Genomic DNA, 14945 nt, shown 5'->3' with positions numbered 1-14945 from the left:
TTCATTAAGACCAAAGAGATTTAAAGTCAGAAGATAAATGGACTTGGGTCTGATACTCAACTATGTAGCCAATTAGTAAGAAAAAATGCACAACAGAAAAAGATCAATGTAGGCAAGAAGGGAAGTACTGGGACAAAGACAACAAACACAGCTTTCCTCATGTGGCTATCAGAGGACAGGAATGAATGTACTAATAAGGTTAGGGAGGCTAAGAAACTAGCCAGGAGAGCTAAAATAGGTAACAGGATTGGGATATATCCATAGCAAATAGCTTTATATATAGAAAAAGGAGGGTGAAAAGGCAGTTTACATTTAACTACTTTATGTAGAGGCTGATGGGTGTATGGAGTTAAAATTGCAGTCGGGACCTGATTATATCATCGTACCCAGTCTGCGTATTTAAAGAAGGACTCCGTGGGTATTGGGCCAATGGCTTAGCTGCCTGTCCAGAAGTGTCAGAAAAATTCGGGAACAACGGGATCTGGGCGGGACATGGTGGATAAGTCATTTGGTGCATTTTAACTGCTAATCCATCCAATTTCAACTGAGTGGGTAGGGTTAAAATCTATTCCAGTCATCTTCTCCTTCAATGTCCAATGGTCAGAATGTTATGGAAGCGGCAGAGGTCCAACTGCCAAAAGCAGGAGGCGGCCCTGCTTCAGCTAGAGGTGGAACCCTGGGAGGCATATTGCCAATTCTGGCCAATAAGTGGCTGCTGCCGAGGCCGCTGTCACAATTAAGGACTGTGGCCCATTCCCACAAGCTGCCAGCCTAATCAGAGTGCTGGCAGTTCAGCAGCCTTAGCAGTGCCAATGCTAACACCAGGGAGAGGGCACCTCAATGGCCAGGCACTTTTGAGGAAAGGTAAGTGGAGTTGGGGCCACCAGGGCCAGAGAGGCAGGCAGGCCCTGGCGATGGGGAGTGGGGGGTGTCGCTGAACGCCGGTACTGCAGTTGCCATGAGGGGGTTCACATTGCCACTGGGGAAGCCCCCTCTGAGGGCCATGGAGTGCCTTTATAGGTGGGCCAACACCTCCACCTCGCCCTCCCCCCCCCCCCCCACCCAACTGGGTGATCACCCCACGTGGCAGTGGGCTCTCCTGACACAGGCAAAATGCCCATGGGGCAGGAAGTTGACTTTAATTGGTCACTTAAGTGGCTCAATTGGCCTTCCGGCAAGCAGCCAGTCTGCCAACTTCCCCGCTGCTGGCAAAATGGCATGGCAGTGGGAGACATGGAAGACATTGACCATCCCCCTTGATGCCTTCCCATGCCGTTTTGCCAGTCTTCCCATCTCTCAGTCTGTCGCCAAACGGTCCAAAAAATTCCAGCCAATATGTGCAGTTGAAGCTCAGAGGCAACAATCAACAGCACCCTCTGGTGTGTATTTGTCAGTTCTGCACCTACCTGAGATCCATACAATAAATTCCTGTTCAACAGGACAGGCAAACAAGTGACAGCAAGTGTGATTTGACAATAACAGGTGAATTACTTATAGATTACTCTAATCAAAAATCAAGATAAATATTCCAGTAAAACTACCATGAAAGAAGATTAGATTTCAGAGGAATTCAGAGGGAAAGGTGAAGACATTTTTTGTAAAATGGCGACAATGGGTGGAAATTAATAAAACAAAGTGGGGTAAAATTATTTCTTGGCAGTAGTGAGAAACAGGCAACTGCAAATTGGCAGTTCCATTGGAAAGAAATCTTCAGTGCAGTGTAAAACAGCTGTCCTCTCACGATCACTTGTTTCACGGTGTTGCCAAAGACTAAGTTTACTACCTCAGTGTCAAGCATCGGGTAAAAGTTGAGCAGTGTGGAGTTAGCTGAGATTTATGGGGACATGGTCTAAAAATTACTCTCATATTATCAGAAAGAAAATGTATTCATATCACATCCTCTGTCGGCTGTTTTATAGAGGCACTAATTTGTTTCAAATCCCAGTTAATGCCTGCATTAAAATAGCAATTAGATGAACCCAATATGAATGTTTTGGCCTTTACAAATTGGAAATGACTGAATCAGACTAATTTATCTGAATGTTTTATTCCCTGAGTTACCTACTATTCATCTCTTATAGTTTTAGATGTGACCAACTGGGCATTGCAGGCAAATGCAGTGATAGATATATGCCACACGAAACTGCCTGTGAATATTAAAATAAAATATGAAATTACTCATCAGAGTCAGAGATCTGAAAGCTAATGGACTGAAGCGGGCAGTGAATCAAATCATCAGCCGTGATTTTAGTTCCCAGTGAGAGTCAGGCGAACTGAGACTGACGCAGGTGAAAAACTGAATATTTTAACTCCCTGGCCTAACCTGCATGGGTTCCGTCAGTCGCCAGCCTGAAGCTGTTGGATGCAGTAATAGGCAGGCGGGGGTGGGGGGGGGGAGGGCGGTGTGGGGAGGGGGCCTGATTTCAGGTGGCACGACAAAACCTCTCAGGACCCAAAGTAATGGTCCCTGGCAGTCAAGTAAATGGTTAGGGTGGTGGTCCAGTGGAGCTGGGTGAGGGTCAAGTGGGCATCACATTCCTGCTCCTCCTGGACCGTATGGAAACAAAAAAGTGATTCAAGTTAAGTACCTTTTCTGGGCCTCGACTGGCCCTGGATCCCTTTCCCACCATGGTTTCACAGTTCAAGCCTTGAGCAACTCACCACCACCTTCTCAAGGGCAGTTAGGGATGGGTAACGAATGCTGGCTTTGCCAGCGACACTTGCATTCCATGAAAGAATTTTTAAAAAGTTCAAAGTTCAGCTGGGCTCCAATAAAGTCAGTGGAGCCCGAACTGCATATTCAAAAAAGGGACCCCACTGCCTTCTGGCAGGTGACCCACTCACCTGCTCAAAAGAACGAGTTATAAATGCAACTTAAGGCAGGGGGATCAGAGCAGGTAAGTAACGACATTCATTGTAACTGTGCATCCAGGTGGTTTTGCCAGGCAGGCAGGGTTAAAGTAGGTCCATTGCTTTCTGGAATTGGATTCTTTAGATTTTTAAAAAATCTGTTGGGATCTTTGAGCCAAATGCATAATTCAATTAGCAGAGACTGTGACTAAAGCTAAAATGCATTATAAAACAGTTCCATCTGGGCTTGGTCTCCTTAGAGCAGTGAAAGTTAAGGAGAGATTAATTAGAGGTGTTCAAAATCATGAAACGTTTCGATAGAGTAAATAAGGAGAAATTGTTTCCACTGGCGGAAGGCTTAGTAAGCAGAGGACCAGAGATTTAAGGTAATTGGCAAAGAAACCAGGTGTGAAATGGAGAAATTTTTTTATGCAGTGAGTTATGCATCTGCAATGCACTGCCTGAAAGGGTGGTGGAAACAGATTCTATTATAACTTTCAAAAGGAAAGTGGATAAATAATTGAAGGGGAAAAATTTTCAGGGCTGAAGGGAATGAACAGCAGAATGTGACCAATTGGACAGCTCTGTCAAAGATCTAGCACAAGCAATGACACACTGAATGGCTTCCTTGTGTGCTGCATCATTCTACGATTCTGCTTTTTTGGCATATATTGTCAATACTTCATGTATTTTAATGCAAGACTATCTCTTGCTAATTTATTTCCCACCTTTCCCTTTCATTGTTTTACCATGGCGAGGAGCCTAGCTGTGTCTAGGCCCTAAGTTCTGGAATTCCTTCCTTCAACCTCCCTCCATCTCTACCTCTCTGTCCTCCTTTAAGACATTCCTTAAAACCTATTTCTTTGACCAAGCTTATGGTCATCTGTCCTAATATCTCCTTATCTAGCTTGGTATCAAATTTTGTTTGATAACGTCATATGAAGCAACTTGGGACATTTTACTACATTAAAGGCGCTATTTAAATGCAAATTGTTGTTGTTAAAGGGCAAAATAAAAGCATCTTAGTGATATTTTGGTAAGTCCTTGAACAAAATGCCACAGAAAATGGTGGGCTTAGATAACTTTTATGTGAAAGACCTGAAACCAGAGCCAGTGGCACAGGCTGGGTCCTTTGAATGGGGGGAGGGGGTAGGGTGGCTGAGTTGTTTGGCTATGAGTTTGCCAGACCTAACAAAAACTACTTGAAAAGCTCTACTTTAGGCGTTTCACAGTAAGGTTCAAATAGAAACATTATTACTTCCATTAATCTAACAATTCAGATAAAGCAAATAAAAAGAAAAAAACAATCCAGTTGGACAGAAACACTGGATTTGCTTTGTTGGTCTTTCAATAATCTCGCTACTATTCACTGCAATATCCTGGGAACGTTTAGAAGCATAAGATCCTGCTCAGTGCCCCTGACCATAACATGTTTATAATGTGAGGACATTCTACTTGCAAAATTGGGTAATGACTAATTTCTTAGTACATTATTGTTTATAAATTATATTTACAACTCAGTGCTACAAACTGGTGCCAATTTTGGGAACACCACCACCTGTAAGTTCCCCTCCAAATCACACACCATCCTGACTATATCACCGTTCCTTCACTGTCACTGGGTCAAAATCCTGGAACTCCCTTCCTAACAGTACTGCAGGTGTACCTACCTCACATGGACTGCAGCGGTTCAAGAAGGCAGCTCACCACCACCTTCTCAAGGGCAATTAGGAATGGATAATAAATGCTGGCCTAGCCAGCGACTCGCACATCCCATGAATGAATAAAAAAAAAAATCATCTTCAGGTTATCGCTCAGTTTTAATAAACATTTACTCTGTTTCTCTCTCCACAGGTAGTGCACTTTTGGTTTTACTTTTGGTTAGCACTGCTGCACCATCCATCTGAGACAAGGTAGCTCAGTAAGTTCCTACAAACAACAACTGAGATGAACAGTTAACCTGATGTCATTCGTTCAGGGAGGAATGTTGGACACTGGGAGAACTCTCTGATCTTCTTCCATGCTATGAGATCTTTATAGTCCACCCCTTCTGCGCTATAAGCATCTCTGTGTCCGTATAGTTTGCTACATGGCCTCTATGGTGCCCCAGGAAGTCGCAGAGATGTCATACAGCTCACGGCTCATGACTAACGTTCCCTCTAAGCCGTGTGGGTGCATGGCTGTGCAGAAATCAGTAATGTGCTGTGCAGGGGACAAACAGGCCGAGCGGTCCCTTTAAGATGCATGCATGTGCAGCAATTGTAAAGGGACTGTGCAGTGTAAGAAATAGGCCACGCACAACGAAGGGAAATTAGAGGGAACATTGCTCTTGACACCTCTGTGGTATTCCAGGACACCAGTTAAGCATGCATCCATCCAAGTAATCACCATGTTGACTCAACACTTTAAGTGCCTGTGTCGTCCTGTTATACAAGCCAGCCTCAGGTTTCATGGATTATGGTAGCATGCTCTAAGTTGTGCAACTTTGTCCTACGACGAGGCATAATAAGGAACCTCACAGGACGGAGACCCAGGTGGAGGAATGCCCCCAGTCACATCAGGAGACCACAAAGAGGAGCAGAAGGAGCCTGAAGAGGGTGCAAAACACAACCCGATGCCAACTGTGAGAACCATAAAACGAGCTCCCATCCAGGATACCTCTTAACTTGCTAATGTGACCACAGCATTAATATTCCTGTCTACATCTTCCCTATGCATTCCACAAATATGCTTTCAAATCTTCCAAGCAATTCACAAATATTCCTGGCACCAGGAGGACAATCCTACTTGCAAAACCAGTGCACTCTACAGGTCAAGTGGGTCACATTTCTGATCAGGCTCAACCCGCCGATCAGAAAATCTAGTCAATTGCATCCAAACAAGCTTTGCAGTTTTTTTCAATGAATCTTTAGAACAGTACATATATGCTCATATCACAGGATGACAATTCATGGTGATTTATTTCTCATGGAATGCACACAATCCCAAAGCAATCCTGAATGTGTTTGCATGTATTTCCCTGGTGTGTATCTGAATCTGGCGTTGCTGAAGGTTTTCCCAGTTGTCTAGAGGGGGTCCAATTACTGTTAGAATGCATTTACCCTATAGCTGGTATTGCCAGTATGTGTGCGGGAAGCATGTTTGCATTTTATTCCCGCTTTTGTAAATGTGTGCAAAATACTAGTAAATGTAGTGGGGGAGGGGTAGTGGTTGGGAAAGGAATGAATGTGTTGCAATTCCTAGCTGTTTACGAAGACTAATCTTTACTAATTACAAACTTTTCGACTGTTCAGGCCAAAACTGACGTTAATCTCAAAGAAGTCTGGATCTGTAGCCCAACAGACATTTTACAACAAATAATAGCAATCCTTGGGGAATGAGTAAGTTCCATGTACCTCTCAGTATGGATAAACACTCAGGAAAAATGGCTGAAATGTGTTCATGCTTTGTGGATACTCAAGAGATTCAGCATAAGGTCTGTGAGTTAAGCATCAGTACAAGTTTCCTGTGACAACCATACATACCACGCTGAGAATCATCTTCCAAAGCATCACTTCAATCCCTTTTCCATGTGATAAAGCTTTCCAGTATTAGTTAGCTTTAGAAGGATGAAGGTGGCAAATGGTGTTCCACTGTGTAATTATACAGTGAGAAATTCTTTTCAATAAATGATCAGTAAACTATACAGCTTTTTCCACTAAAAGGAATCCATTAGCCAATTCTCATGATGCTACCATGTGGGAATGATTACAACTTCATTACAGGGCTGGCTGGAGTCCATACGTTCAGGATGTGCTTTCTCCCATGTTTCTGAAGGAGAAATTCATTAAATATAATGTCATGTTGGATGCAAATGATGCATAAAGATTACATGTTTGCGTTAGGTGATAAGGGATGACAATTAGCTTTCACTATTTATGCAGCAATTTCTAAACGTGTGAATAAGATGTTGGACAGCTGGCGATTTCCTGCTGGCCGCATGCTTTAATGCTTTAGGCTGTAACCACCACAGGAAGGGTCTGAAGCAGCTGTGCAATACTTACTTTCATTAAATACTGAGTGTCAAGACCCAACAATGAATCCTGGCTGCACGGTCCGAGCATCTTTAAACTGACTGGTCAGAAATAGAGTGGGATGGATTTTTCACACGCCCCTCTCCCTCCACCATCCCCCACAGCCCACTGGCAACACAACATACTTTGGTGTCACAATTTTTGAAGCTGCCACTCTATTGCTGCTTACGCAGTAAAGTTAATTTAATAGGTAACTACAATGCTGTTTTGCTTTTCTTCTTATTTCTTCCTTCTTCTCCCGAAGGTTCAGATTCAAGCCTTCACGGGCACTAGCTGCCCCTCCATGTGATCAAATCTAAGCATAGAATCTGGAAGCCAGAGCAGCAGCCCCAAGTCTGAATCTGTCCTCACCCACAACATCCAACAGAGGCTACGGTATAACATCTCAATTAGGAACTCTGGCTAGTGCCAAGGCACTCTCCCTTAATTCTCTCCCTTAAAATGCTTCTTAAAACCTACCTCTTTAACAAAGCTGTCTTAATATCTCCATATGTGACTGAGTGTCAAATTTTGTTTGATAACGCTCCTGTGAAATGCCTTGGGGTATTTTATTACATTATAGGTGCTTGATAAATGCAGGTTGTTGATTATTTAATATCCTAATCTGGGGCTGTTTAGGTTAGTTGTACAATCTTAGATGAGACCAGCTAACATAGGAACATAGGAGCAGGAGTAGGCCATTCAGCCCATCGAGCCTGCCCCGCCATTCAATATGATCATGGCTGATCATCCAAATTAATGCCTTTTTCCCATACTATCCTCATATCCCCTTATGTCATTTATATTAGAAATCTGTCAATCTCTGCTTTAAACATACTCAATGACTGAGCTTCCACAGCCCTCTGGGTAGAGAATTCCAAAGAGTCACAGCCCTTTGAGTAAAGAAATTTCTCCTCATCTCTGTCCTAAGTGGCTTCCCCCTTATTTTGAAATCGTGTCTCCTGGTTCTAGACTCTCCAACCAGGGGAAACATCTTAGCTGCATCTACCCTGTCTATCCCTTTCAATATTTCGTAGGTTTCAATGAGATCACCTCTCATTCTGAGAATACAGGCCCAGTTTCCCCAATCTCTCTTCATAGAACAGTCCCGCCATCCCGGGAACAAGTCTGGTGAACCTTCGTTGCACTCCCTCTATGGCAATAATATCCTTCCTAAGGTAAGGGGACCAAAATTGCACACAGTACTCTAGGTGCAGTCTAACAGAGCACCATTTGCTAAATTGAGACCTATGGCTCAATACCACACAACTTGATAATTTGCCTATAATAAAAGCCAAATGCTGCGGATGCTGGAAATCCGAAATAAAAACAAGAAACACTAGAAATACTCAGCAGGTCTGGCAGCATCTGTGGAGAGAGAAGGAGAGTTTACATTTCAGGTCAGTGACATTTCATCAGAATTGTATTGATAATTTGCTTGTTGGAAAGGATTGGATAGGGCCTTATTAACATATTTTGCCGCTGCATATGAGATTGATACGCGTCAAAAAAAATGCTTTGGCAGTTCCTTGAGGAAAACGTAAAGCAATGGCTGGATATTTCCCTCAGAGCTCCTCCCACTCTGCTGTTATAAATTTGCTAGATGGGGTGTCAGCTACATTTCTGGCAAAGTTATGCCAGTGGAGGAGGAGCAGCTCTGAGGAAATTCCTGGCCAATGTGTGGGATTCCTACTGACTGTATAAAAAATGTTGTAAAGTGCACATGAACAGGTTTAAGTAGTGCTGGCTGGATTGGTCAATTAGATCACACCCGAATCTGGGCATGATCTGGGTGCAGCCATTGCTGCATGTGCCTAAGGAAGCCAACAGCATGACCATGGCAAATTGGGGCAGCTGGCCTCATTTGTACATTACCTGCATTCTGTGGGCACCAGTCCCAGTCAAGGACCCAAAGGCCTGGTTGTGAAGGTTTGGGAGATGGAGCCAATTGGTGGGAGGTGGGGGGGTTGGTGGTTTAGATTTTTTTAGATTTAGAGATACAGCACTGAAACAGGCCCTTTGGCCCACCGAGTCTGTGCCGACCATTAACCACCCATTTATACTAATCCTACACTAATCCCTATATTCCCCTACCACCTACCTATACTAGTGGCAATTTATAATGGCCAATTCACCTATCAACCTGCAAGTCTTTTGGCTGTGGGAGGAAACCGGAGCACCCGGAGGAAACCCACGCAGACACAGGGAGAACTTGCAAACTCCACACAGGCAGGACCCAGAATTGAACCCGGGTCACTGGAGCTGTGAGGCTGCGGTGCTAACCACTGCGCCACTGTGCCGCCCTGGTGCATGCAAACTGATAGTGGTCTACAGTTGGTTATATTTATTGTTAAAACAAGAGCAGCTCCACATTCAAGTAAATTAAAAACAAATTAGCTTACCTTTCTTGACGGTAGCTTCCAGTGGTTCTTTTAAAGACTTTTGGTTTGGCTGCTGTATGCCTGAGAAAACTTATTGCAGCTTGCAGCTGTCAGGCAGAACCAACATCACAAAGAGGCCAGAAGTGGCCATTAGGCCCCTGATTTGCATAAACGATGCGCCCTACTGCCAGTTTTGGGCAGGTGCTCTGAATGAATACACGGTGCCTTGAGCATATTTGACCCCACAGAGTCTGACTTGTGCAATCAAATTTCTGGCTGACTATTTTCAAGATGCAAGATAGCATTGAAAATTCACCTGGAATGAATATCACCTCTCTTCAGAGGTCTTTGACTGGTACAATTGAAATCCAAATGCTTTTAGATCTGACTTCAGGGAGTTTCAAATTCAGATCCAGTCAATCAGTATTTTGAATTTTAAGACAACATAAGTGGCGAACAGGGAAACACATTTCCTTGGTAGGCCTGAGAGCCAGACTTGACACATAAACCCATTTGGTGGTCGTTCTTACCTGTGCATCTAATCATAGATGAAATCTTATTATCGGACAATATTCTGACCTTTAAACTCAAAGACAAGAAAGTTTGCTTGCTTTCACTGACTACTATTTGGCTACAGGTGCTATTTAAATGAAAATAAAATTTGATTCCTCAACCTACAACTACCAAATGATCCTAAATCATTGCTTTTGGGTATCTGGCTGTGTGCACCTTCTACCACGGATCAGTTTGATGGAATATTGTAAAATGTCTTTCAGGAAAATTAAACCTCTTCCCCCTTCCCAATCTGGCCATGCATGACTCTAGCCCCACACTAGGTGGTTGACTGTTAATGCCCTCAGGGAATTGCGGGATTAGCAATACATAAATGCACTTACCAACACCATGTACTTTCCAAGAACAAACAATGAAAAGTGGAAATAGGTGGTCTTTGTGGTAGAGAGCATATGAGGTCTGAAGCACAACTCAGGGTTGAATAAGAGCAGGGTGGAATTGATGGCAAGGCTATGGATTTGGTGGTAGCACCCAAATGGATTTGGTCTTCCCAATGTTGAACTGGGGCAAAATGCAGCTCATCCAAGACTAGGGCAGAATTTCCATGGGGTTTCTCACAATCCCCTACCATAATCAAAATTTACGGCACTTGATAGGAAGATCCACTGTGGAAATTCTTCCCCAGAGGTCTGACAAGCACAGAGGCAGTGGAGGATCTGGATGATGTTTCAAAGAGACATCTCATCCTATCAGCATATCATTCTGTTATTTTCTCCCTCATGTCCTTATCTAACATCCCCTTAAATGCATCAATGCTATTAGCCTCAACCACTCGATGTTCCACATTCTCACCATTCTCTGGATTTATTAGTAACTATTTTATATTTATGACCCCTAGTTCAGGACTCTGACACAAGTGGAAACGTATTCTCTACATCTACAGTATCAAACACTTTCATAATTTTCCATAGTGTTCAGTACCATTCCTCTGATACTGAAGCAGTCCGTGCCCACATGCAGCAAGACCTGGACAACGTTCAGACTTGGGCTGATAAGTGGCAAGCAATGTTGTATGATTGCCTTTAAGGGTGATGTCCCTTTAAGATCTTAGTATGCTAATGAGCTAAGTACCAGGACACAGTCATGTGACTACAAGCCTGAGTCACTCTGCAACTGTAACACCTGGGGCGCTTCCCACCTGGAGTAAGGTTCTGTAAATAGTTAGCTCTGTACTGTATTGTTTAGCTGTAATAAAGCTGTTTGAGATTTTCAACAAGCTGGACTCCACACATCTCATTTATGTTGCATCAGACAACATAAACAACGCATTACATGGTGGCAGCTGTGGTGATAAGACAAAGTCTGAGATTGAAGACCACACGTAAAACAACTGTAAAAACTTTTTACAGCTACTGGAGAGAAAGTGCCACAGAAATACTGGCCCAAATAGTAGAATGAATTAAAAAACTTACCTCCAGCTATAGAAGACAGAGCACAGAACAACAGGCTGCAAGCAAATCAGAGGAGTCACTTTGCCAGTGGTCGAGGAATCCCAGTTAGAAATAAAAAACTCTGAAGTGCTTATAAATTGATTTTTTTTTTCAAATGCTCCATGTAAAAGACAAAATGGGGGTGACCTGACTCCTTTCCCAAGCTGATCAAGGTCAGCGCCATTACAGGAGGTGCCTGATGACAAAAAGTGCCGGAATCCTTCGATCACTGCAGAGCTTCATTCATGCAACCAAAGTTTTTAAAAACTCATTAAATCACTTGAGTGTGAAGAGCTTTCATTCATGCAGCCACAGCTATAAAATACCATGAAACCACTTGAACGTGAACAACATAAACAAACTCTGAGTAGGCATTTGAACTGCCTAGTGAACAGCTGTGTAAAAAGACAAGCTTAAGTGTTACAAGCAAGATAAACACACAGCGCTGTCAAACACCTGCTCCTCCCAATCCAAGCAGCGAATATAAACAGCAGAATTTCTTAAAGGGGAAACAACGTAGAGTCATAGAACAAGTCTTAAAAAAGTTTTAAGCAAAAGAATAGCAGGAAGATGGAAACCAAATTTCCCAGCATGAACTGCAAGCCCATTGTTACAACCGAGGTGGGAGGAGTGCACTGTTTCTTCTAGTTCCACTTCTCCATAGGTCACAACATATATTTAAATGTTTACCCAGTTACGGATACAGTCGATCACAGACTGTAGTTTTATCCCAGAATAAAATATACCAACGAGGTTTCTTTAATAAATAACAAAATTATCAGTTAATTATAAAACAAGACTTCATCAGTAATGAAGCAAAGCATGAACACACATTGAAATATGAAAGTTCCCTTTTTACCTTAGCCCCTCACACACACACACACACACCCATTGGTTAACTGAAAAATAGAGATTTTCTTTTTTGAGCTCTGTTACAAAAAAAAAAGACAAAAAAGAATACTTTAGCCAAATATTTGCTAATTCATGAAGAAAAAAAGAAGACATGGAAAGATGGCAGTTGTCCCTTTTTGGTTTGCTGTCCCAACTATGCAAAGACGGCTGTCACTGGGATCTTTCTAGAACAGTTATTTTCAGGCAACGTTGAAGATCAGTTTGGTAGGCTTTCCAGGAGAATTGCAGCAACAAGGGATTTTACCAGGCTTTGCATAAGAAATGCAGCATCAGTTTCTCTATTTCTTACATTTGATTCTCAAAGAGATGGAAAAATAGGCAGGCTTTTCAAAGAGATGGAAGAGGGTGCTGATGGTGAATGCTGCCTTATCTGATTTTCTCCAACGGACTTCAAAACAGTTCACACTCCAACACACAGTCCAAAGCAAAACCAAAATATCTCAAGAGTCAAGCCTCCTGATCCCTATAAATCTTGACTTGTCACTTCTCCTTAAACATGGCCCCAATCAAAAGCCCTGCTGAGTAATTATCTGAAGACAGGTGACTTCCAGTAAGGGTTGTTTATAAACCAAGACTAAAAGACCTTCTGATGACCCCAGTGCAAAAAAAATCCATGGAATCCTATTCGGTTTTCCCAAATAAAACAATGTCCATAATGTTAAAATACATGAGTCCTCAAAAACCTACTTAGCAAAAAATATAGAAATACTGTCATGACACCATGGATATCCTGTCCGAATTCCAACTTTTGAAACAAAGAATGCAACTATGCTTTACAGACCAAGTGATTGCAGAACCAGAAAAACAGTCTGTAAAAAGACTAATAGCAGTTGGAAATGAGGGATTACACAGAATCAATACCTCTGGCTTATCTGAAGAGGACCAGAAAGATCCTGCAAAATGTGGAAAGTGCTAGAAGGTGAGCTCCGATTAACAGTGAATTTTCGAATTCACCACCTGGAATTGATGTCCTGCAGGCAACAGCCACAGGAATCAATAAACCAATTCATCATTAGATGCCGTAGTAAGGGCAATGAGTGTGACTTCCCAGAAACTGAGCTGTCAAACTGAATAATGGAGCTGATGATTGTATCAATACGCATTGAAGCATCTCAAAAAGACGTCTTGTGTCTTGGGGAAAAAGAAAGATCACAGCATTGATGTGCTGCTTGAAGATGGCAGGAAATATGAAGCCATTGTAGCTGTACAACAGCACCTGCAAGCACTAAGTACAGCCAACAGTATCAGCATGATAACCAGGCCAAAAAGAGCAAGCAAGCTGTGCGGTAAGTGTGGTTTGTCCCAATCACCGAAAAGTTTGTTCTGCATTTTGAAACCTGTGCGATGCATGCAGTGCAAAAGAACACTGGACCCACCTGTGCAGGAATTCTGGCTCCAAAGATGCAGCCAGAAGTCACAGTAGGCCACAAGCAAACGGACAACAGGTACAGCAACAGGACAACAACAGCAAGGAGAGCGCCAGAGACTTGCATAAACGCAAGTCGATACACGAAATCCACAGCAAAACAGACCTGAAACAAGACGCAGAGAGAAGTAATTCTCAGTCAGAAGATGATCAGGTGTTCCACATTGTTAACAAAGTTAAACAACTGGAAGCTTTTGCTACCATTAACATCAAGTGCCCAAAGAAAGCTGGCAAATATATACTCGGGGTTAAAATTGACACCGGAGCTAGTGCAAATATCCTACCAGTCTGAATCATCAAGGATATGCATTGGAGTCGTTGGAAATCAATGATACAACAGACAACTGCAAAGTTATCTGCATACAATGGGTTACCTATTCTGTGCAGTGCCACACTAACAATGCAATGCAGCTATGGCAAGTCGGCATGGAAACCGCAAATATTTTACCTGGTAGACATGAGTGGACCAGCAGTGGCAGGACTACCAGTCTGCAAGGACCTCGACATCATAACCATCCATGAAGTCACCAAGGTACCCATTAGAACAGAAGAGCCCAAGAGTACCCACATTGAGCCACAGTTCCTTCAGGATCTCAGTAGTTCTGGTTTAGAGGGCACCAGCCCCTTCTCAAAGATGCCACACCAAGACAATGAAGATGCAAACTCAGATGGTGAAAGTGCTTTGTCAACAGGCAGTGTTTCTTCACGCTCCGGTGTGGCAGTGAGGCGCATTGCCAAAGGGAAATCTCCAAGAACCTGAGCCCGCTCGCAGCCTCTGGCCAGCATCAAACAGTGCAGTCTGGAAATCCAGCAACTGCAGAACTATGCTGCGCCTTCACTTCTGCTTTTTAGAGAACCGCCAGCACCAAAACGAGATGGAACAGAGAGGTACTTCCATGAGGCCACAGACTTCTCCACCAATAAGTCCTCAGCCTTGAGCCCCAGGCCTTCAGATGTGGAGGATGAGGAGAGGCAAAGGACATGGGTGGTTGATGGTCGGCACAGACCAATGAAGCATTGTCTGTTGGCTCTTCAAGATAAGGTGCCGGAATTTTCCAACAATGACAAGGCCTAAAATGTGGCCATCTTGAGAAAAGCAACAGAGTATGTTAACAGGCTGAAGGCAGAGCAACAGAAACTGAATATAGAGAGACAGAAACTTCAGAAGAAGCAGCAACAGATGAGACGCAAATTCTCCGAGCAAGAGTCATCAAACCACCGAAATGCTATATGGACTTTTAAGCCTCTACGCTTGTAAACTTCACAATCCCTATCCTTGTGCGGGTAATTTTATAGTCTCTACCCATATAACTAGTTTTGA

Source organism: Heterodontus francisci, chromosome 3 (genome assembly GCF_036365525.1).
Source record: "Heterodontus francisci isolate sHetFra1 chromosome 3, sHetFra1.hap1, whole genome shotgun sequence".
In the NCBI taxonomy this organism is placed as follows: domain Eukaryota; kingdom Metazoa; phylum Chordata; class Chondrichthyes; order Heterodontiformes; family Heterodontidae; genus Heterodontus; species Heterodontus francisci.
This window is presented reverse-complemented; position numbering follows the sequence as displayed.